The sequence below is a fragment of the Andrena cerasifolii genome, chromosome 2 (assembly GCF_050908995.1).
Source record: "Andrena cerasifolii isolate SP2316 chromosome 2, iyAndCera1_principal, whole genome shotgun sequence".
Lineage (NCBI taxonomy): Eukaryota > Metazoa > Arthropoda > Insecta > Hymenoptera > Andrenidae > Andrena > Andrena cerasifolii.
In genome coordinates this window covers 19,898,767-19,924,388 of record NC_135119.1, presented here as the reverse complement: position 1 = coordinate 19,924,388, position 25,622 = coordinate 19,898,767, and the positions used below count along the sequence as shown (strand labels likewise).

At 40.8% G+C, this 25,622-nt stretch overlaps 1 protein-coding gene across 1 annotated transcript in view; it reads right to left on the bottom strand.

Moving 5' to 3' along the window:
• Nucleotides 1-23,405, bottom strand: part of LOC143378793 (popeye domain-containing protein 1-like) — an 85,693-nt gene extending 62,288 nt beyond the window's left edge. Inside the window, exons 1-2 of the mRNA XM_076830764.1 lie at nucleotides 22,978-23,405; nucleotides 19,069-19,406 (exon numbers count right to left, since the gene is read on the bottom strand). The gene's annotated coding sequence lies outside the window, so the exon portion shown is untranslated. The remainder of the gene's footprint in view (nucleotides 1-19,068; nucleotides 19,407-22,977) is intronic.
• Nucleotides 23,406-25,622: the final 2,217 nt, after the last annotated feature.

Sequence of the window (25,622 nt, the reverse complement as noted above, 5' to 3'; positions counted from 1 at the left end):
TCACACTAAAATTCACGTGTAATTGAATGAACGTATTCGTGGCCGAACTTCAGCGGTGAACAGAGATAAAAATCGCGAGGAACATTGTGGTCGCGCGAGCAACGTTACACCTGCACGTAGAAGATTATTTTTATTAACCCCCCACCCAGAATTTGCACACAAAACCACGATATTAGATTGCAGAAAGGGTAGCTGAAATTTGGTGGCTGGGAAACTAACTCTATAAGCGTAGTTGTACCTTGCACATGAGTGTTTCCAATTGAGGAATGCAAAACGCACTTTCAAACAAACACGTAGGGTTTGTTCTAATCTCTGCTTGGTGCTGCTAAGTTGAAATGCTGATATGCAATGCCTAAATAGTAGCTTTACTGCTCTAAATGAGGTCTACGATCGATACCTAATGGAAGTGGAATCACAAGGCTCGTGAGACCTGGCAGGGGCGATTCAGGACTTGTACGGTTCTATAGAAGGTGACTCCGGACTGATGGGACACGATGCAGGTGATCCCGGTCTCGGAAGACCTGATGCAAACGATAATGGACTCGTGACACCCAATAGAGGATTGCTGTACATTGGTACACGTTGTAACTTCGATAGATTTTGCTTCAAGTTCATTCAGATGATTGATGGTGCAGGGTATGGATGACTGTGAACTCTCAGAGTGTAATACAGATGGTCCAGGATTCCTGGGTCGTGATAGAGATGACCCACCACTTGGGGAATACGCGAGAAAGGATGCAAAAATCGTAGGATCTAATGAAAGGTTAGTCAGGATTCTTGGGGTAGGTATAGTAAAGTAGTTCTAGGTTTTCATGAAGCATGATAGAAGCGGGCCGAGGTTCATGAGCTATGGTAGAGAAGATTCATGGCTTATGGAGATGATCTACAAATTGTGGTGTGACAGGTTGGTAAAAAAATTGCGAAATCCGTAGGATCTGATGGAACATCTATAGAAGATCTATAGATTTCTAGAAAATAGATTTAGGTTTTCATGGATTATGGTGGAGACACCCAAAGCTCAGGAGGCATGATAGAGAAGATTCAGGAATTATGGATCATAGTACAGTCGAAAAGGATATTTGTAAAATCAAAATGCAATCAACTAGCAGTCCTGAAATATGGTACCGATAACTTAATTTGCGAAGGAGGGGGGTACATACGATTATTAAAGATTATATACATTTAATCAGAGTGGGGTAAACTGTAATGTAATTACTAATTACAAATTACGATTAAAATGTAATTGTGTAATTGATTAAACACATTATTTTCTGTAATCAATTACACAATTACAGTTTGATCGTAATTCGTAATTTGTAATTAGATTACATTTTGCCCAACTCTGCATTTAATGCACACATTTGCACTACCATGTAGTTCGATTTAGAGATCTCTATCCACCGTGACGTGAAATATTCTTTTTTCTTTGTTAAAAGTCCGCCAGACTAGTTTCGCGAGAATCGACACGAGCTCCCTTGACCCAAAACAATATCGGCTCCTCTTCTCTCAGATTGGTATCGCGTTCTGAAAATGCAGAAGTTTCTAGGAAACTTACAAATCCGGTTAGCAAAGGAAACGAAATCAAGCTAAGTAACAGATCAGAAATCTTTAAGTAACAAAACGTTCTTTTCCACCTCTCCTCCCTGATATAAACGGGATTTCGAAATTGCTTTGGAAGTTTGTTCAAAGCGCTTTAGATAATCTCTATTCAAACTCCTCCTTCCTCTGTTTTTTCTTTTATGTTTGTACTTCTTTCATGTAGTAGCTACCCAGTTATGTCCTCAACGCTCCATTGGTGTGTGTATATTTTTGGAATCGTAAGTGTGAAATATCATAGATCAGTTATACGTTGACAACTTTTCTCTAAACTGCACCGTTAACAATTTAATCGATCTATTGAGTCGTAAACGATCTAACATCGAGGATGCACGAGGTTCGGATCGCCAATTTGACTCAACTTTTACGCATCCTCACTCATAATTTTGTGAGAAAATCGAGTTAAGGTGGAGAGAGAATAACCATAACCTTCATCAATGGGATGAGTAAATCTATACTGTGTACGAATTTGAACCTTTCAAATGGTAAGTATCGTGATGAGTAATTTGTCTTGGGTGAAATTGCTACGAAGCCCTCAGCAAGGGGTTACCTTAGCGACTAACAAATACTTGTAGAAACAAAGTTTTTAGGCTAAAAAAGTCAAAAATTTTCTTTCAAAATCAATTGGATTTTTTTTCATAGACCCGTCCCCTTATTAATTTTTGTTTTTTTAATTTTAGATGACGGAGACACCCGCTACAATTTTTCATGGAGGCTTGCGCCATCGACTATAACTCTAAATTTTTCAAACATACCTAAATATGTAAGCAAAACACCATAAGTACAGTATAAAATAGTTTTCCTGATATAAATTTCCGAAAACAGCATTGAAAACGGGCAGTCAAACTAGAGCACCCCCTTAAGTGCGCAAATCTACATACACCAAATCAGATTGATGATAAAAACACCTATAAAAAGATACCTAAAATCAAAATCAATCCTACATAAGAGAGAAGCTCGCGTCTGGGGCAGTAGTTTTTAAATGCACAAAATTTATGTACTTTGTCACACTCCAGAAAGTCCTTTTGTTTATTTAAGAGCCTGCACGTATCCAAGTTATCCTGTTCACATTCAGGCAAACTTCAATAAACAGTTCAACAAAAAGAAAAAGTACCCCAAACCTCCCACTGTCTCCGTTACTTACGTCCTACAAACAGTCAACGACTTGTCACAATCTCTCAGGACCCCGGCAGGACCACCCAGAAGGCTCTGAAAATCGGTTGGCCAAGAAAAGCGGAAACGTCGCGTCGTCAGCCATCAAAAGCACCTTCTTGCCCCAGAGCATTTGTCCAACACACCCGAGGCAACAATTACTCAAGCCCCTAGAACACGGCAGACCCGTCACGTTAATTCACTCCGAGACTGACTTCTTTCTGCAACTATCGTCTGATGCCAGCCCGACATCGCGAAAGCGGCCAGCGAGGGGGCAGAAAGTTGAGGCGCACGCGAGATCGATTCGCCCGTGAAAGCGATCGCGTACGAATTCCAGGCACGGGTCGAAAGGTCGCGTGGAACTATTTCCGCGTCGTGCCGTTGTTTCACGCACGAGACACTCGACTCAGCCCTGACAAATCCGCCCCGGGGCAACAAGTGTTTCTCGAATTGCTAAGTCGTTGGGCTTGCACGAACGAAGATTTCACACTTTTTAACGACGCTTTCCCCGTTCAGCGGCCATCGATCCCGCGCTCCTAGAGAGCGATTGATGCTCCCTGTTGTACATGGCTCGGTTTTATGCTCGCTCATAAAAAAGTTTCCTCCGGCGTGTGCCCGTTCAATTGTCTGCCAACCACTCTCTGCTCTTCCCACCCGCCCGTTCGACGTCGCGTTCTCGCGATATTAAGCGATATTCAACAAGTCTTCGGGGCATGCGTGAACGATTACCAAGCCTCCTCTGCTGAGGGAACCCGGTGATTACGTGGATGTTACAGTGACGACAGCAAGTGGGACTGCGGTGCTGGAAATATTTTTCGAAACACCCCGAAATCCACGCCCTATGAGACAATCTTCTTAAGGCGGTATTTTACCCAATTTTTTTTTTTTTTTTGATTCTCTAATAGTTTAGGGTTTCGAAAATATGTCCCTCAAATATTAGGGTGAAGTTACAGAATACTAGGAGGCAGATACAGCGCACATTACACAGAAATCAGGGATAACATGAGAGCAAATTACCTAAACGGAAATTACAGAGGCAGAGACCAAAGAACGATTGCAAGGTTCAGATGTGGGAACGAAGAGCGGGGAAGCAAGTACTGGAAGGAAGAAAAGGAGACAGTATGCAGACTATGCAATGGGGCTAGAGGATGGGTCACATGCTGCAAGACTGTAAGGTGTTGAGAAGAGAAAACTCAACGATCAGAGGGATATTAAAGGGAGAAGGAGAAGAAGCGGAGTGGATGCGTGTGGTTCTGAAAAAAAGGAGAAGAAAAGAAGAACAAGATGAAGGAAGAAGTCAAAACGAAAGTAAAATAAAGTATTACAAACTGTTTTCTTCCAAACCACCGCAGATATCGACTTCAACCTTTTTACATTACATGGGACAAAGGATTTTTTTCACCGTAACTCGTATTTTTACATCTCTGCCTTTCTACATATAACTCCATGCCCATAATATATATTACACACTAAACCAATTGCACGCACAGTGGACTTAAAAGATTCACCCTCTACTACCGCCACCAAAAGTGGAGTAATACCCAAAATTCCAAGGCCATAAATTCGCAACAGATTTATTTATTGAAGTCCCATCAACCCAAATGTCTCGAAACATCCGCCAAAGTCGTAACCATTAATTTTCTACACCTCATATAATAAAAAGTAACATCAATATCGCAACTGCGAAAAGAATGTGAACGTTTAAAGGTGCGTACAAGTTTATCGAATGCCTGCGACGTCATTGCGATAATATTCGTGGCTGGCGATTTGGAAGTAAGGAAGGGGCGGTACACAATGAGGGAAATAGGCATGCAGCCGAATCGAGGATCAATTGAGCGGCATTCAATATTCGATGGAACCTCGGTGTTCCTTTCGCGCAGAAGAGGAACTGGGACGCTGCTATATGGGCATACGAAGCTTTTACACGCGAGGTTCACCCGTAACAAAAATTTGTTGCAGAAACACAGCGCCCCTTTACGTAACACTTTTCGTGAAATAACGAGATATTTCTCGGCGCTCCGCGGAGGAAGATACGAAGGAAAAGTCTTTTGGGGAGGATATAAATTGTCGTGGATCCGTAACGGAAGACGGGACCCCCTTGACGTTTTTAAAATTTCTGCGAGACACGAGGAGCGTTGTCATTTCTCGGAAGCTTTGGCCACTGAGCATGACACGTTCTCCTCGCGAACCGAATATGATGTTGAATAATGCGAAACACGATGGTGCTGTTGAGGATTTAAAAGAGGATATAGAGTTTCTCTAAAATGAATGGATAAATCAATTTTTAAATTTTATGACTATGTTGGTGGGAAATAAATAGCCGCTTAGCGTTCTTGAAATATTTGATTGGTGTAATTCAGACATAATTTACATATATCAATCAAAACAACATCCATTGCAGTTTATACATTATTTTTTAAAAAATTCTGAAGGTCTAGATTCGGCGCGAAAATTGATTGTCAGTGAAACTCTGTGGTAAAATAACCGTGACGCGTTGAGTACATTAACACAGTGTAAAATTGCATAACGTGTTTAACTAAATTGTCACAGTTAACGCTGTACACACGCGACATAATTCGTTTATTTCCCACCTGAAACTTCTAAACTGACGAAACACTGGCGAGGAGCTATGAGTGACACACGCCACATACCTTTGACTACGCGACATCGTTTATCACTTAAAATTAACTCGAGCTGACTGCTGCTTTCATTGGCGGAAGATGTGGGTGAAAGGTCTGTTTACATATCCTGAATCGCAAAAGATTGTCAGAAAGCATCTAAACTTAGAATGCTCTGGAGCATCCATTAATAGTTATCGAGAAATCTGACGTGGGTCGAATTCTTATTGTATACATCTGAGATCGCACTTATTTATTAGATGACACCTTATTTATGAGTTTAGTTGGAGGTTTAGTAGAGCTGCAAGGGAGGCTCCATGAGTCACCAATACGGCGGCATTAAGAATGATAAACGTCGGTTTACAACTTGCGAAAAGAGAAGCTGCAAATAGCACGTTCTTTCCAGTACAGCAGTGAATTTACGATGGGAATCAATAAAGGAAGAAAATACGAAGGCATCGGTCGTAATACAAGTAACAGGGAAATCCCTGGAAACTGTAGTCACACGTTTCTGTTATTTACATTCGTCTCACGAACCCGGTGCGATTTACCGAAACTAGTATTTACAACTCAATCTAGCGCGCAGGATTTTGCCTTTGACTAATATCTCTGGACTGCCTCCCACAAGGATTCTCTTCGCGATTATTCTTCTGCAGCCACGAGTTATGTAGGGGATCAGGATTCAGGGCCCTGCTTTCCCATCGAGTATGTTGGTCTTTACTGGGGGCGTTGAGTTCCTCGCGCTAAATTTAGGATACTTTTTTCTGGTCTCGTGCTACTGATAAATCTGCCCCTGAATGATGGTAATGAAGTGTGATCTAAGAGAAAGGTTGGAGGATGTGCGGTATACAGTATTCATAAGTTAGATATAGCATTTGAGTTAGTATTCACAAGGAGATAGAGATTTGAATTTAGAGCCTGGAATATGGAGACTAGGACCTATGTTGAAGCTAGAATATAGGAGCTTAAAGACTTAGATGCTATAAAGTGAAATCTAGAAGCTGGAGCCTGAAAGCCAGAGAGCCAGAGGGCAGAAGATAGAGAGGAGGGATGCTAAAGGGAGTAAGCTAGAACCTACAAGCTGTAACTAGGTGTTTAGCGCCTATGGTCCAGAATTCCCATGGACGCTGTAGATTGTAGATCCTAGGACCCAAAACCCAGCATCCTAAGCCGAGAACCTAGAACCCAGTATCCACAATCCTAACATTCCAAACCGTAGTACCAAGTACACAAATACCAAATCTTAAAATCTTGAATCCAAAGTCTACACTAGGGAATACAATCCCGGGATCCCGCGATCCCGCCTGTTTTTTGGATTCCAAAAATCCCGGGATTTGATATAAATAATCCCGAGCGAGTGGGGATTTTTTAAAAAATGTGAATTACTTTACGAACACCTAAAAAATATAAAAATAAACAGAATAAATAAACATAGTAATTTCGTAATAATCAGGACAATAATAATAATGATTTATTTAAATAATAATATTAAGTCGCATATACCTAACTAAACTATATTTATTTTTACAATGATATTCTCACATTTCGCTATTTCGAAATCGCGCGAATTGCAAATCCCAACTTGTTTGAATACGTAAAGTCGAAACATTGTAGATGTGTACTTTAGGTGCTTTGCTGTTTCTTCGTTCGCATTTCCAAAAAATCATCATAATGGTTTACTGATATCATCTACTTATTGAGACTTATTGTAGCTGATGTTTCAGACTAATCATAGTAAGTTTGTTTACTTTAAATAAAGATGTCGAATTTTAACACATAATAAATCATTTTAATTACTGAAATTTTCTATTAACCAATCCCGGGATTAGTCCCGGAATCCCGAGATAGACTTTAAAAAATCCTGCAACCTCGGGATCGTAAATAATCACCGGGATTGTATTCCCTAGTCTACACTCATGTATGTATTTAGACTTTCGAGCTCCGAATCTAGAACTGAGAGCATAAAAGCTCGTCTTCGCTAGCTACTCATTGAATTTGTCAAATAAAAGTACAAACAGTTTCCTACCCTTATTTAGACACTTGTCTCCACTCGATATTAAGAGGCTCCCGCGGCAAACAGACACAGGCACTCCAGATTAAGAAAGATTAAAATCATCATGGCCACGGGGGAGAGCGATCCAGAAACCCATGTTGGCTGTGTACAAACAGCTCCCCCTGCAAGGGTGTGTACGTGTGCCCTCGCGACTGCCTGTGGTATGCGGATGGCGCGAGCGCCGTACGGACAGGGCTATCGACCCTTTCTACTTCCAGCCAGAAGCCACGCGGTCTGCTCCGTTCTGGCTTTCTCCGCCACGGCGAATTTACCCATGAATATATCCAGCTGGGTTCAGGATTACCGTATTACATCACAGTGCTATCCTAATGACGGTTTTTATCCGTCCTAGCTGGTGCATTCATTGGAAAATTCAAAGGTCGGGTACTGAGAATTCACTCGCCCGTGTCGTTGCAGTTTCACGGTAATGACGAATCCTGAATCGTACAGCCGGTTCCTGTTAACTATCGACGTCCTCGTTCGAAGATTTAACTTGGAGCTCGATCGGGAGCTCGTGTCTTTTATTATCGAAGCTTCAACGTGTGTTGGTGAGATTTTTTGGTATTCTTGCGAACCTCTTTTCGGGAATTAAATTTTAGGATTCTCTTGGACTGGGTGGATTTGATGCTTGGACGTGGTAGTACATAACGTCAGGATTTCAAGTTTGACTCGGCAGTTGGGGTAGTTTTTTTGAATTTCAGAAATGCTTTCTTTCAGTGTAATTGATATTGTATATTTAATATTATCGCAGTATATAATACACAATATGTACATATTTTTTAGACGAACTTAGAGGTGATTAATATTATAACAGATATACAAAACTGTAGAGAATAAAAGATTTTTTTTAAAAATTGTTTAATTCCCCAGAATACGTATATTTGCGTATATCATACGTGTATTTATATTAATCTTCATTATTTAAAGAAATGGCTCCTATTATTATAATACCCCTAATCACGGGTCATCTTCTACACATACATTGCAACATGTGGATTAACCAATGACATAGGTCGTCGACGTTTGTGTGAAAAATTGAAGCCTCGGAATGCAATTGTGTCAAAGTAAATACAGAAAATTTCTGTCACCATGAATTTTACTCTCGCAAATATAATATCGCATGCGATACTCTGTTATTTACTCTCGTATAGCCACTTGTGGATTCAACGTTGATCGCGTGAACGATTCACGCAGGATGGTGTCGTATCGCGAAATGTCGCAATTGTTTAGATCGTAAATTGATTTCGGCAGTTAGCGATACAGGGTACACGCGTTTACATGCATTTCCACTTTTGGCATTCAAATTACTGTTGATTTAAATGTGCACCTGTTTATCACAATCAGCAACTGTAATTATATTGAACTGCTTTTAGATGTTCCCTCGAATTTCAAATAAATTCCGCTGCTACGTTACTTTGCCGGACGAAAACTAGTATAATGGTTTAATTATAGCAGAAAAAAATGCCCCATAAATTTATGGCACTGAAGCATCTGCTACGGTTGTTTTTATGAAACGAGATTTTTAACGTTTGAAAAAAAAAGATATTTGACCTGTTACTGGTAATTCTAATGTTAGTACACCGCCAGATTGTTATAAAGATGCGTAACAATTGAAGACAGAAAGAAATTCAGTTTCCTCCATCAGCAACGATAACATTCGTGTTTTACGTCAAGAAGGTTCTTGCCCCTGTTATCGTACGAGATTGGAAAGAATAATCTCTGAATTATAGAACCCTCGACCCTTACATGATCCCTTTGTTAATGAATCGGGGCCTAAATCTGCTGGAGATTAAACTGAGGAAAGTGTCGGAAAAAAGCATTCCTGTCGACGAAGTTTTAATCACTAATTATCTTTTAATGGCCACCTAAAGTAAAGTGGGGATCTTGACGTCTGTCTCCACGTAACTCGGCGTGTGTCATCTTAAAATCAAGTTAGAATAGAGAAGACAAATTTACAGAGAGCGCCCAATTCATCGCTATTTACATATATGAAGTATTTACATGGCAAATTTCTTGAATTGTATGCGCGTGTATAGAAGATAAGGGGTGTTTCAACCCTTCAAATTCATATGGGGAACAAATACAAAAATACTTATAGCTTAATATTAATCTTGTCACTAAACATGTATCAAGGTGAAAGAAATTAATGCTGAGCAATTAGATAATGACCTCTCTCGGATTGCAAAAGAAACGACCACAGCTGAATGTAGATACCTACCTACGGCGAAGAAGAAAGGTTACGCCAAGCTTGCGCAGCTCTGGTGCTTCTGGACGAAAGCAAAAAAGGTGTGAACAACTGTGTGGTCAGATGGCAAAACCTGATATGGCCGGTTTTCCTGATTTTAGGTAGAATATAGCAGTTTTAAAGTTTTCTCAGTTATTAAAAATTCATTTTCATTTTTTTAGAAATTTTATATCTTTATTTAATAATTTTAAAATTTATTTATTAAGAAATTTTAATCAAAATATTAACTGAACATGGAAATAGTAACTTAAGTAAGGAAATTAACAATAGTAACTATTTTTTACGGAAAGCTGTGCAGGTTAATTTTTTATAAATTTTCATTAATTTCATCATTGAAATCTTTCGTTCGTCAAATTCTGCAGTCTTCAGTAGTCGCTAATGCCCTGTAGAACTTCGCTTTTTTTCTAAATTACACGGTGTAGAGATATCATATTGTACAATTCTTTAGATTTCCTTTAGACACACATGGAAAATCACATATCTTAATTTTGACGAAAAGCGGACATATCACAGTTTGCAACCAGACCACAGAAGTAGCTCCAGAAAAAAGGGAGAAGAAATTTCGTGACAATTTTCACACCCGTGCGAAAAACAGAAACAAGGGCGTAGATGTGTGCAAAAACGGCTGCATGCAGTTGTGCACGCTTGAAGCAAAAAAAAATGGGAGGCCGAGGCTGAATCGTGGCGGTCTTTTTTGTCATCTGCACTCCATATAGCGAGAACAAAAAGGTGAGACCAAGCAGTTTTAGGAAAAGGAGGAACGTAAAACGGACGATCGTACCCATAGACGCGTGCAAGAAAGAATAACGGAGCTACAAGTGCGTGAAAAAAGGAGAACGAAGCTGTCCGCGGGGATTTGAAGAAAGCTATCAATTTAGGCTGAATCCACTCGACCTGGTAGCTTATTAATGTTCGATAAACTGCGAAAGCGCGAACTGCCAATTACAGAAAAAGGGGGACAGAGTCTTCTGTTAGATGCGTGGAAGACAGACGAGTAAAGTTGTAAGTGCGAGGAAAAAGGACGAACAATGTTGTCTGCTCGGAATGATTTTTGATGTTGTAAGATATTTATCGTGGAAAATGAAACGATACATGATGCGTAGCGACGGGTAGAGGAAACCGGGGCTAGTTGATACATTTTTCAGTTTTCAATTTTTTTTATTTTTATTTGAATTAATTACCTGATAACAAATATGCTAAAATATACTTTGGTCCTTCCTCTTTAATATATTGCAAATGAAAAGTTGAGAAAATACATACAAAATGAATGAAAAAATGTTATTTGGACGAAAGCAAAGTGTATCAATTTACCCCACTGCGGGGCTAGTTGATACGTTGATTGATTCTTCTTCCTCTGACATGTATTGTTTAAAATATACTGAGTTAATAGTTGTAAAATTTCTAGTGCGTGGCACGATGACTACGAATAGTGGTAGATAGTAGTAAATACGTTTTCCCGAGCATCGTTTATTTTACAGAGATAGAGAAAGCATGGAGAAAAGAAAGGGGCTGGCACAGTAAGGACAGCAATATTCGCAACTAATGTACTAAAAAGTAACCATTAGGTATAATCAAACTCTTATCTGATCTGCCAATGCAGCAATAGTACCTGCGCAAAATTTCGCGATATTCGTAAAAAGAAACATAGTCTCTAACAAAACCCTCCGGATTTTCGAAACGAATTTGGCAGATTTTCAAAGTCGTTTTCTTAAAAACCAAGATCCATTTGCCATCTCGACCATGCTAACTCTGCAAATCTTCCACTTGTTTCTTTGTGCAAAATATCAACGGGAAATTATAAATCCAAAAGTAGCAATAAAGCGTAAGCAATTCTTTACAGAAAACAGGCTTGCGATGTCTTATAGGGAACATTATTCTAGACATGCTATTAACCTTTATTATAATCGTAGAACCATTGGAACAAGCACGAGCAGATTAATAAAAAACGGAGCAATATTTACTGTTCCGCGCTTTGAATATAAAAAATCAGGGGTGGTGGACTCGATTTGCTTGCGACGCGAGTACACAAAAGCGCAGAATGCGCTCGATCTCCGTTCCATTCCGTTCCATTCCATTCTATTTCCATTTCGTCGATGCATGATGGTGGCATTACTGGCCTGCACGCGTCGCGTTGCAATTATTCAAGCTCCATTGGACAGTGTGTCCAGAACGCTACCATCCACTGGCATTTCGACACTCCTCGCCTGTCTGAACGAATTAGCCTCGTTTGTCGCTAAGCCTTAATTGCTCATTAATCCATCCTGGGATCCAATTAAATTTTGATAGGGACCAACGTCTCCAGGACAGGTGAAACTGGTCGTCAATGTGTGTCTCAAAAGGTTCGAGGTCCAATGTTGGGCCTTGGAAGCTCAAAATGACAAAAAAAAGGAAAATACTTTTCGAAGGTGTTTAGTCTGTTTTTCAGAGAGGTAGGTGGGTACTTTTAGGTTTTGGAGTGCAAGGTGCGCCTGGGGATCTTTGTTACTATCAAAATTAGTGTTTCTCTGTGTAAAAATCAGGGGTGACATTTTCATGAGACGCCTACTTCGCCAAACTGTTAAACATCGAACACTGAATGAAACATTACTAACCCATGCATTGACAGTTTACCGCGTGTGAGGCACGGGCAGAGCGTCAAGTACCCAACAGTTTATCCCGTATGAGGCACGGACAGATGAACAAGAAAAAAAAGAAAAAAGGTACCACGGAGGAACCTAAAAATATACATTTTTTTAAGCGGAGTTGAAAATTTGATTAAACTGTCAAAAGGCTAACTTTTATAAATTGTACTTTACTAAATTCCTTTCTTAATTTTGCGTTGATATACAAACTGATCCAGTTAACATTGTCATTTATTATATGAAAAAACGTTTGTAACACTTTGACTACATGGATCCGGTAAAAGATACCATAACGGAGGTTTCTCAGATGGTATAATTGAAATTTCCCAGGAATGTGATACAGAGCCAATTGTAAGGAATATAATAAACTCAAGTTTAATAGCTTCTTCTGTGCCGTCGTGAAATATGGCTTCTTAAAGTATCCAAATGTAAAGTGGAATTCTGCAGGTACACGGTGACTTTCCAAAAGAGTGCAGTTCCGTTAGAGCGGCAAGCGGTAAGATGCCAGGACTGACACGACAATAGAAATCGTCTTTAGAAAAGGAGAATTGCAGCGAAGGAAAGGGCGGCATTAACCAGGGATTTATACAATTGCAGGGATGAACGGTAACAAGAACTTTTGCAAAGATCAAATAAAGGTTTGGTCTACAACTGTCACAGAATAGTGAGCTCAACATTCAGTTGCCATATTTAGTTGCTTCTCAGACGCCACTGTGCTAGGTGCTGTCTCTGAAGAGTGATCCACTTTTAATGTATCGAGTGTGCTACGGAATCAAAGTTGCACAATAGTTATTTACTATTTATTAGCAGTTACAAAAATTAAAGTCACTTTCTTTTCTCGCAATGGATCTCTGTAAACAGAAGTTTACTTCGAGCAACAAGTTTCTTCCTCGACTTTATTTCTCTTCCTTCAAACACTTTCTAACATAACAGATAATAGGAACATTACTCGACGCGGTGGAAGGTAATTCTGTGCAGCAGGTAAAAAATTTGAAATTCATTAATTTTATTTAGTATCATGAAACTTGAAGTACTTAGCGGTAAATTGTACTTTAGACTTTTTATATTCCAATTCGATTATAAAAGTCCATTCGTTTGCCCCAGCAAGGGAGTGTAATTAATTGTGAAGAAGTGTATCTAGAAAACTGACGGTCCTTGGCAAAGAGGAAAATAATTAACGCAGCCCACAAATTGAACGATTGAAATTCACGATAGGAGGTGCAAGCCGCTAATCACGGTCCGCTGAGCGAAATTGTGGTAACGGGGATGTGCAATTCTACGCGAAACGGACTGTTTAGAAGCAGCATTACGTTCCATCTAGAATAACGAAAACAACTGCGGAACCGTATGTGTGCAAATGTCACATACAGTAATTATGCGGGCGCAATTGTGTTGTGCAATACGCCGCTTACATGTGACACCATTAGTGCACTCAAATCGCCATAACAACATTATGTAAGTCTGAATACTGTACAGTATATCGTAGATTACATTGCAGAAACAAATATAGTTATTTGTTTTAATAAATAAACACACGTCAGAGAAATCGAAACTGCATTCAAACATTTACGAACAGTTTCATCGATAATTATATTCTAAACTAATTTAATGAGAATTTAACGTCTGAACATGTTGGTTGGCAACGTCGTGCATATTTTAGACATTGTACGTGTATTTTAGACATTGTTGTAGCACCCACTGCATGATCCTTTTATTTGAATCCCTTAAATATCTAATTACTTAGCCTATATTATTTCAGAGGTATTCACGTGGCAAAGGTAACACTACTTTTCAAAAGATAAAAAAGATAAGAAAGACTATATCGTTAAGGAAATAGTTTCTGATCAGTTTAGAGAACTTCTCGTTTTAATATTGATTTTAAACGTAATAAAACCCTAAATCGTAGACTTTTTGGTACTAAAAGATGAATTTATGTTTAAACTTTAAGAAAATTTTTTAAAAAGTTGAAAATAAGTATAATATAATTATTTATAAGCTATAGAATAATACAGTGACTGGAAACTAGGTTTTGCTCATCTAAAATACATGGAAACTAATTTTTGATCAGATGAGGGATTAATTTTCGATCATCTAAAATGCATGGAAACTAATTTCTCATCACGTAATGTGATCTCTTCTTCGATCAGTAAGAGATAGTGTCCAACAAGCGTTTTCTGCAAGTGTAATACCTTACACATTTATTTTCACGAAAACTCGCAATACTAACTGCTTTCACATACAACACAAATATTTTTTAACTGTTAATTTTTATTTTATTGATTATTTCAAACAATTATTCATTGACATAAAGACATCAAGAACTAAGTAGTTCCTTAAGGGTATGAATGTATAAAAAAAAATAATAATCACCAACCACCAAATTATCTCGCGTGAAAAGGCCCTTATTGCACACTCGTTCATTAAAACTCGAAGCAGAAAGGTTTTCAGGCATACTTCATACGAGCGTTGTACCGCGTTCCCTTGCGCACATTCCCAAAGTTTCGGGACGATCATTTTGATATATTCCGTAGAAGCTAACTTTGCTACGCGTTTCTAATTGTAATTTCGGGACGACGGAATGTCCTCGAGGAAATGTCCTCTTATCCGGCTTTCAGCGTAACACGGATATGTACTTTTAAGTAGAATTCAGGTGTTACTTCCGATACTTGGATATCCAGGCCGGTTTGAGTTTCGAATTTAAGTAAGAGGCTTAGTTTACATCGCCGTGAAACGCGAGCGCCGTTCCTTCAGGCATGCACACGTAGGTACGCCTCCACATGTGCGCGCTTGACTTTGAATAAAGTCTTTATCCCACGCTGTGCCGCGTAAACGGTGCACGTTTCGCTTTTCAGCCTGTGTCCTTTGAAAAGCGATCTTCCATTCAGCTAAATGATATTTATTCGCAAAAGAAAGTTCGGGGAACGGAGTTTCTGAGAACGTTTAAATCGCGAAAGTGTGCAGAGTAAATGTTGATGGCGTTAAGGTTCTGATATCAGTGACACTGGGCTTGAGTAATAGCATTGCAGTCGAAATCCCGAGGAAAAGCTAAAGTACGTACAATTCTTCTGCCGCAAAGTAAAACTGAGTACCTATCGCATTTGTAAAAAAGATTTCTATAATAGAAAGCGGAGCTTATACGGAGGTTTATGGAGATAAATCACGCGGGATTTAATGCAGCTACAAATCATAAAGCTGGCTTTAAACGTCGTACATCTTCATTTCATAAGAACGTTCTATACAATACATTTCCACAGATAATATTTCCACGACCATTTGTATGTTAAGATTTCAACTAAAAATGCACTGACACGTTTAGGTAGGTATAGGGTAAAGTAGCCGAATATGACGGCCTCTGCTAATATGAGACCCCAGCTTAACTCCGTTACAGAACTCTTCAATGTCATAGCAATGCTATTTCTTTACTAACTAACCGTGTATTAGTTGTTTGTCCGCACAGTAGCATTGTAATCAATTGAGCGTCTTGAGCAGGCACATATTTCTGAAATACGTTGCAGAAAGTTTTCGAAGTGGTTCGATTTACTTACAAATACCTCTGAAGTGGTAAGTGTATGATGATTTTCACAAATACTGTTGTATAGTGCTTGCAATGGAGTTTAAGGCTTACTAGTTGTATATGATTAAATGATGAAGACTTAACTTCGAAGCTACTTAATAGTTATCATGTTATTGTTTCCGAATATGAGACATTCCGTGAAAGTTCTACTGATGAGAGTGAAGAAGAAATTATAAAGTGTTAAGTATAAAGTGTTACGATGGGCGTGGTGGGCTCACGAAAACTTCGGTAGTGAAGAAATAGATTTCACATGCCGACTTTATAAAAGAAGAGAGAGAAAATAAATTTCAGAAAAAAACAAACTGGGTCTCATATTAGGAAACCATTTTTTTTTTATCTGCGCATTTGAATGACTTTCGTTTTTATTTTATTATGAAGAAACCGAATTTTTGTTGTAGTACTTTCCAGTAGGTTGCTAAAGAATACATATTCTACTTTTAAAACGTGTATCGAATTTTAATAAAAGTGTTTTCATTCAAGAGTTATAATGTTCTTAAGAAATGGGTCTCATATTCGGCTACTTTAAACTATTAATATCGCATTGACTATTAATAATCATTATCTGCAGTATGACATATCCTGCTAACTTTTTATAACGTCATTATACTTAACATTTTACATAAACCTTCCACCAACGTCCACTTCGGTTCAAAATTCTCCCCTAATTTCCTCTAAACGAACACCACTAAGAGAGCACTCGAACGAAAGCTCCCGCGCAATGCATCCCCCGGAAAACGCTTTACACCCAAAACCGTTGCACGTGCTCTTCAGCAACAGTGAATCATCAAAAGTCCCAGAACGCAACGCGAAGGAGAAGGGTGCCGCAGAGTATCCAGCGCACAGGCGGGTGAAGAAACTCGGTGAACGCGTTGTTACTCGGATTATAGTCTGTTGCGAGGGGGGTAAAAATAAAGCCTTGCCCTTGCAGCCTATAATCTCGTTTAAACCGAGGGTCGCTGACGAAAGCAAACATTACTTCCGCGCAAACGATGTTAACCGAGCAAACTGTGCGTTGTTTGTCCCGTAATGGCGTTGCAACGATTAACAAATATCGTTCGATTGGCCGAGCCACGGGACTCCCCTCAGGTGTGCCCACTTGCTGAGGATCGACGGGCCTCGTCTTCGAGGCCGGGTCGATCGACCGGGCTGATCAATGAGGAGAAGAGTTACAGGAAGACACAAACGGAATGGAGACGCTCGTCGAGGTGATTCGTGTTGCTCGCGAGACTCGACCGGCACGTCTTTTTGCACGTCGTCACGAACGTGCAACAGGTAAATGGTAATACACTAAGATCGCATGCCGCAATTAATTTTTTAATGCCCGCCGGCTCGTGACCTCGAGTTTTCTGGTGCTCTGCGAGGAGACGCGCGTCTCGACCCGCGAAAACGACGGGGACCACCCAGCGACGCGTTCCTGGGGCGCGTTAAATGGATTGCGCCGAGGAATACATTCGCGGGTGGTATAAATTGAGAGTCACAGCTCGTAGGAAAGAGGAGCGAGTGTCCTTTCTGAGCGTCGGAAGTGCTGTGACTGGACGCGTCCGTTTTCGGGTGAATCGTACGGCTGCTGACCGAGGATGATGTCGTGTGGGAACGATTCTACGCGGTCATTTATAATATTTATGTCTGCATGTGGTCGAATCAACTTGTAATGCTTGCTTGGGTGATGCGAATAGATATTCGGAAATCGACGAAAATCCATGGCAGAAGATTAGGGGAATTTCTTTTTACAACTGTGTCTGTGATTTGCAGTTCCTGAATGGTGCAATTAATTCTGTTTTATTAGACGCGTCACTTATTTCGATATTTTATTTGGAAGACGCTTCTATATGCAATGTAAGGTTTCCTATTTTGTGTTTTACCTTCTTCAAAATTCCAAGTAACTAACAGTTTGTACACAAAAGTATTTAATCGTTGAACTTAAGATTACTGTGATTTCTTAAAGTGGAAAGGTGTATTATCAAAGAGGGAATTTTGACGATTCATTTTATTCACGGCACATTCGTTATTGTGCGTTTAAACGGAAATGGTAGACAATTATTTGTGAAGTCGATTGCTTGTGTGTAATTTACTGGAACCTAGTGTGTTCCTAAGTCAAGAGTTTAATGAAAATTCATTTTTCGACGAATGAATGTATCGATAGAGTATAAAGCCAGATAATGGAAATTGATATTATACCTAAATTCACGCGAGAACTCTGTGAACTGGAAGAGCTCCCAGAGACCGCGGGATTTAATAAAAATCGAACTCCGGTGCCTATGTATAGGAAGCTAATGAAAGCGGAGTGCACCGAAAATCTGGCAAATCGCATATGAAACGAATAACATCGAGGTTCCCGTAATTTTATCGCTGCAGTAATACAGTATTCCTGGCAAATCGGTTAGCCACTGTATCGACTAAAGACTCGGGACTCGGTTAAAAGGAATTAAATCACTAAACTGTACAGTTGTAAAAGAGGAGCAATAAGTATGTACTAAAAGCATGCAATGCAGGACAGCGAAAATATTATTAACAATAGACTCATACTTGTATTACACTGCGAATACGTAAAATACATCAAATAAACATTTCGATTATAACAGTAATTTTCTTCCACGTGTCGAATCCACTATTAATAAGTATTCTTAACCCTTCGTGGTCACACCTTATAACCACAAGTTGGTCACATGGGGTTCACTGTACCCCAGCGTCATTTTTTAGTTACCATTTTCGTATTTTTGTATCTTTTAACTTTTCAGTGATCATTGTACGTTCGTAATACTTATACAATCATGGTATAATAGTCTTTTTCTAGAAATGTAAATTTTGATACGATAAAATTTGTAATTGAATATCAGCGATTTTCCACGGTTATGGAAAAAAGCGTTTTTTTAATTTTTTTTATATTCTTTTTCTTGCGATACATCCCCTTTGGAAGTCGTAAAGACGCGACATTTTACCTCAAAAATTCTTATTCTTAGGGTACAATACACCCCGTGTGACCACGAAGGGTTAAAAGAAGTTTCAGTGCACTAAGTTATTTTTCTTTATTCCCTTCGGTGTACTGAAACAGAAGCTCGTTTTCGTCCAGCTATACACCATGCTTCTTTCACTTATTCTCGCGTACACCCATAGCTTATTTCCCCTTTTTATGATTTCACCCTCTATGTCAAGGGTAGAATACATCGAAGCGGCCGTTAAAAGTGATAAGATTCGAGGGAATCCCTTACCTTATGGTGGATAAGCGATATGTTGTTTGGAATGCGGAATGATACACTTCAGTCTTCTGTGCGTATACGTCAGCAGCGTGTGGCAGCACAAAGGTGTCGAGCTTCCTCTTGATTCGGCAACGCAGAAGGTCATCACCTCGTGCAACACCATTGCAATTGACTTGCTTCACTAGCGAACTCCTCACCGAACGATTATACAGAGTCACGGCGTCCGATCGAGCCCCGCAATCGATTGTTAGCATGCGAACACTTGCGTGGATCGCGTGGTTTCTCACGTGAACGCGCGAGTCACTGCATATCGCGCCTCGTTTCTTAACTCGAAGAAGCCGCAGGCTCGCCTGAAACATCACACGACAGACCAAAATCAATTACGCCCCTCATCCCGGTGGGGCTGTAATCGACGTTAGACATTAAGTGCTCGCTACTGCTTCGTTTCGGCAATTTCCCTTCAACTGAAGAAAAAAATCCAATGTTACTCTTAAAATTCAGGCACTTTCAGTGGCCGCGATTCCAATGGGATACGATAGGAAGTCTGTTACGGTAGATTGCTCTGTGAGAATGTTACAACTGAACGGCTATGAGTTATACTGTCTCGTGTATCTCCTCCTTAAATCCCTACATCACCCTGCAACTCTAATCCTACAATTCCGGAGACTCTCTACCGAGCTTGAAACTTTCAGTCCGCTCCTATGGAGGCGTATCGATTCCTATGGAACGAAATGCAACCTTGCTAGGTGGAATCCAAAGCGACGAATTTAGGAAGCTTCTAGAGATCAACACGAAAGGATCAACGTTTCAAATCCTGAGTGTATGGAACTTTTGGCAAGAATACAGTGACATCGTACAGTCCCATGAGTTAAGTGTTTAATTTATCGCAGGAGTTTCAGCTATGAGAGCATTTGAATTATACAGTAGAAAAGTTTGTATGATCTTTATGTAACTGGTCTTTAATCATCGATTTCGAGTGGTTGGTTCATTAGATTAATGGATGTAGAAGCTTTCGTTCACAGTGGCCAAGTAACTGAGGTATATTATTCTGGAAATTGTCCAGTTCTTGAGTAACTTGACGAGAATTTGTCAACACACGCTCCTGATAGTCTGGTGGATAACTAAATTGTTCCAACTAACTTCCTAAGTTGTTATGTGAAATGATATTCCTCCCTTCGACGTGGATGGTGTTCGTGACGAGTATGTCGATAATTCCTAAGTTGTTGATACAATACGAAAAGCACATGGGACGCGACTTAAGTCCACGTGTGAAAACAAGCCGCGTAGTAAATAATTTATGCGGTTATAGATAAAAGAATGAAGTAGCCAGGATCATTAGGACACTTGAGGATAGACAGATAGTACCAAAATGTACTTTTGTAGAATATTTCCAAAGTGACATTTATGTTATTAATTTTTAGGCTTATTAATAGGAAACCATTTTTCATTTCTGTAAAGATACGAGGCACAAGAATATGCAGAAATACTTGAGCAGCTAAGAAGTAACACTATTACAAGCAGTGCCAAGAGTTTCTCCATTAATTTTGCATGTACTTGCAAATGACAGTCACTTTGCGCTTAACAGGTCAAATTCTGAATTGAGAACCAGCAGATTTAAACATTTATGCGGCACGAAAATAGTCTCCTGGCTAAAACAAAGTTTTATTTTCGTTTCCCGCTTCTCCAATTGACGGAAATAAATAGTGCCCTCTGGTATCGACATTATTGAATCAAATAGGGTCTCAGTAGCAACGATGCAGCGATACTAACAAAATTTTGGTGCCGCTGGAGTAAAGTTTCAATGTAACATCTTTTGAGCAGCATTAAGAAAAATGTTATTTCAATGGAAATTACGAGGAGATATGGAGAAATCAATTGATCAAGTATACTAGAGGATAACGAAAACGTTGATGAAACTGCAAACAGAACAAAGGAAGGAGGACAGTTTTGTCTTTGAAAGATTTTCACAGAGCCACCTGTCCATTCGAGTTCGACTGTGGTCGACCGTCGAGCTTTGAAACGCATACGAAGTTTCATAGTACACATGTATCGGTAGCCCCGTTATCAAAATGCTGGTAGCCCCGAAGATATAACGAATTTATAGAATTAACACAATAAAATCGATTGAAAGAGCTTCGTATTACCAAAGATTATAATATAAATGACGGAATTGCAAATATAGTAAAAACGAAATTGTCCGATAGTACAAACTGCACTTAACAGCTTCTCCTTTTATGTTAAGAGTCATAGGTAACCTTACAGCCACAGACTCATCAGCAAACTCAGAACGTAACTTGAATACGTACGAACGTAACTTAAAAGACTCATTATTCGAAAACAATCTCGTGCCACCATCAAATCTACAACTGTTTTTGCTCACCACAGTGCTGCACCGCTGCTCAATCGCCTCTATTACAAGACAGAGACATCACTATGTTCAATTTACGGAACCCACTATTTGTTCACAAAAACGTACCCAAGAGAATCAACGAAACTTCACAATGACGATCAGCAACTAACCCCTCCATCAAATCGAAACAAACCACTACCATGAAGCTAAAACACCATTCAAGAATCGAGACACCTATTTCACCTGCCTCCGAAGTCACCTCCAATTTCCATAACTCCAAAAACCGCACAAATACGCTCCCCCGTTCCAATCAGCGAAGCGTCCTTAAAGAGGCGCAGAAAGAGACTTTAAAAAGAGTCTGAAGAAACTTCTCCACGCGTCTGAAACGTATCCTGCCGTTAGCCGCGTCGAATCCAGAGAAAACGTGACGGGATGGTCGGGGCTCGTCTAAAGCGCCGTTTTCACGGCCCGGGTTCGACCAGGTGACATGTGTTCTCGCCAAGCTCTGACAACGGTCCTACCCATCGTTTCACTAATCGAAAAAGAACGAACGGACGAGATCGGACGAAGTTGAATGGAGAGGGGCAGAAAGGGCAGGCTACGGAAAGAAGAAAAACAAAAAGATGATCGGGAGGCTACAGATAACACGCGAACGATAGGCATTGTCACGGAAACGTGAACGTACTCGTTTCTCACGCTCGTTACCACTTGTTAGGTGGCGGTCGGATGCGTCATGCATCAATCACGTTTGCACGTCGCTCCGGGGGCTCGATTCAACGTCTTGCACGCGCATAGAACGTTCGACGGGGCGGCGAGCAACGAGCACTGGGGTCGGAGCAGCACGGTTTCGCGCGGCGACGGCGACGACGGCGACAACGGCGACGGCGAGGACGAGGACGAGGACGAGGACAACGGCAACGCAGCAGGACGAGAATCATGACTCGTCTCGTCCGTCCATACCGTCTTGCCCCGGGACGACTGCGATCCTGCCAGCGCGGCGACCTGGACGGCTGTTCATCGGCTTCGGCTAGGGCCGACGTGAACGGCCACGGCTGCGGCAGGGACGACGGTAGCGGCACCAGGAACGCTGCTCTCGAGGCGTGCGTCGAGCGTGAAACACTGTTTACATGCGAGGAGGGGCGCCATGGTCACTGCCGCCACTCTCTGGTCCTCCCTCGTAAGCCCTCAGCACCGTGGTCCTGGTTCCGTCGTCCTTCGTCCTGGCGGCGCCAACACGCGCCGCGTCCACCGTTCGGTAACTATCGATGTCATCGCGACGTGTCGCGTACGATCGGCCGGTTCATTCATCTCCGCGACATCACTCCTCTGTCGATCCGCTTCTCCGCTTCACGCGTACACCCATCTCTTGCTACCACCGTGTTCGTCACCCTCTCCTTCTTCCACCCCCAAACGCTTGCCTCCGTTGTCCTTCTTCCTCCTGGCCGCGCGCAACGTTGAACTCTCACCCTTTCTCTCTCTCTATCTCCCTCTCTCTCTTTCTCTCACTCACTCACTCACTCACTCACTCACTCTGTCTCTCACTCTCTCTTTCGCTCATCGACGTTACCCACCCTCTCTGTCACTCTCTCGCTCTCACGCGGCTGGCAGAAGCGACGCAAGTGCTGCTATCCCCGAGTCGTGCTACGCGTGCCAAAGCTCTCGTTAGACTAAGCTCCGATGGAACTAGCGCCACGCCCTCCGCGTAGGTGGCAGCACTCGTCACCAGTCCGTGAAACTTACACGAAACTCGTTTCCACCCCATCTTACCGGGCTTCTGTTTCACGACCGTGCGTTCCTCCCGGTGGCCACTTCTCCCTTTTAGGAGTTTACCTTCGCCCTCTTCTACGGTGCCCCTCTTTGTCTGCACCCCCTCCCCGCTTCGCCACGGACGTTATTTACCCACACGTCTTGCGCTCCGTATTTTTTTTTTTTTTGCTTCTGGGTGCTTAGCCTCCTTTCGATTTTCCTGCCCTCAGCCAGCCTATCCTTCTGCGTCGCTCTTTCTTCAGGCGTTTATATCTACCATTCTCTCTGGTTTTTTTGCCACGTTCTATGGTACATTGTTACACGCACACGTTACGCTGCTTTCCCTTTTGTTTGGTTTCATGCCGAGTTCTGGCTAATGCGTGTTACTTACTTCTTGGTCCTTCTTCTCGTTTTGCAGGGATACGCTATGCAGAATTTATTAAATCAGTTGTTAATCAGATATATTCTCCCTTGCTACCCTTAACACTTCGCTGCTGCTCACTTATACACGTCTACCCTATTTCCGTACCTCTTTCTCACCCTTCGTATGATCCCCAGTTTGATATATCTGCTATATCTATGGCTATCCTTCTCTCAATGGATCTGTGCCTCCACATGCTCCTTTTCAATTTCTTGCCGCATAATTTTTGTCACCCTTATCGAAATTTCCAGAGATTTCTTCGTTTTGTTTGGGAGTAACTTCGTGTTACTGTGTATTTTGTTGAAATTGTTGAGTGTATCTTTGAAGCACAAGTAACAGGCGAGGGCGTCACGCGTGTTTCAAAGGGGAGCATGCGTGGGTGCGAAACACGTGCAGTCGACATTGTCCCGAAGGGAGCGGCTTTACAGTTTTCCTTAGCCGATGTACACCCGAGGTATCATTGGCTTCGAGCTCCCCTCCCGCGCGAGTCTGAAAAACACCACGGAGGTCGGGCTCCTTAAGGGGGTAGGTTACCCTCGAAATTTTCAAAATTGTTTTTTAGGATTTGTTCATATTCCGCTGTTCATATGTTTTCTACGCATTTTAAGCGCAATCGGGCTCCGAAATTCCAAAAATTGAAGGAATTGCAGCCAAAAATGTACGAGTCTGCACATGAGATCGCATAAAGACAAAACTGCATGTCCAACTTTAAACGCGATTTCCCGCGAACTACGTTTTTCAAGACGGTGAACATAAAATCTCGAAAACCGCTCCAACGATTTGGATGAAAATTTAATGAGAGTTGCAGAAAACCATACCCTACGATGTGTCCGGAGCGGAATTTCGGGATAAATTCTTTAGAAAAGATAAAAAAAATATTTTTTATGTAAGAAATCAATAAAATCGTATTTTTCAACATAAAAATTTCAACCTCAGCCTTTCAACCTCATCTTCAAATAATTTTTCATCTTTATTTGGATCTTTATTCCAGAATTATTTGAAGCTCAAATAACTTTGGCGACAATCTTTATAGGAAGCCGCGCTTCTTCGAGCCTCGGTCGTGTTATCCCGCGACGCGATACTGTTCCTGCGATCTCACAGACGACGCGTGCTTCATTATTAGATTAAAAGCTTTAATTCGAAAAAGTGTTAAATCCGGAAACGGTGTGGGAAAAGAAAAACATATTGTTTTCAGGACAACTGCAATTTATTATTCTTTTGTGTGTTATAATTCAAAACATGGAGTTGCACATAATGGTACATCGCAATTTGTACAATAATATCTTGTTTCTTTGCGGATATTTTTTGTTTTGCACCATGCACAACTGTTTCTCACTGATTCTCACACGTAGAAGCAAGCTAAGTGACCGTGGAGCGAAAACAGAAGACGCGTGTCTACTCGTCTGTGGCATCACACGAACGGCATCGCGTCGCGTGATAACTCGTGTTTCCTTATAAGTACTAACAGTATCGGCGTCGCGACAGATCACGTCCGAGGGGAAGAAGCGGTTAAGACGTCTTTAAAAGTCTGTAGACGTCTACAGACTTCAGCCCCGGCGGGGCTATGTATAAATGAAGATAATTTTGAAAATGTTTCTAGAAATAACACACACGTTCTGCAGCCTGTCTCATAAACTTCAAGTGCAGAACGTGCAAACTGTGTGAAATAAAATGTGCATTTTCAAAACCCCTACATGGCGAAGCAACTGTTTGACTGAATTCCATTTAAAAAAAAAAGAAACACTTCGCCTACATGGCACAAGAATATGCATTCGCATAAATATTCATATTCGATTCCGAAAGAATTGTAAATTTAGTAACTAAGTATTCCATTTCCTTATTATCTTCTAGGTTGCATAAATTAAATGAAGCGAGCACTAGTTACTCTTTTATGATATACGAGCTGACTCGTTACCCGGTTTCACCCGGGAATCATTTATTATATTTGCAAAATAAAAAAGCCTAAACAAAACAAAAAATAGCCTATAATCTAATCCAGGACGTGTGTAATGTATATTCAAAATTTAATTGAAATCCGTTCAGCCGTTT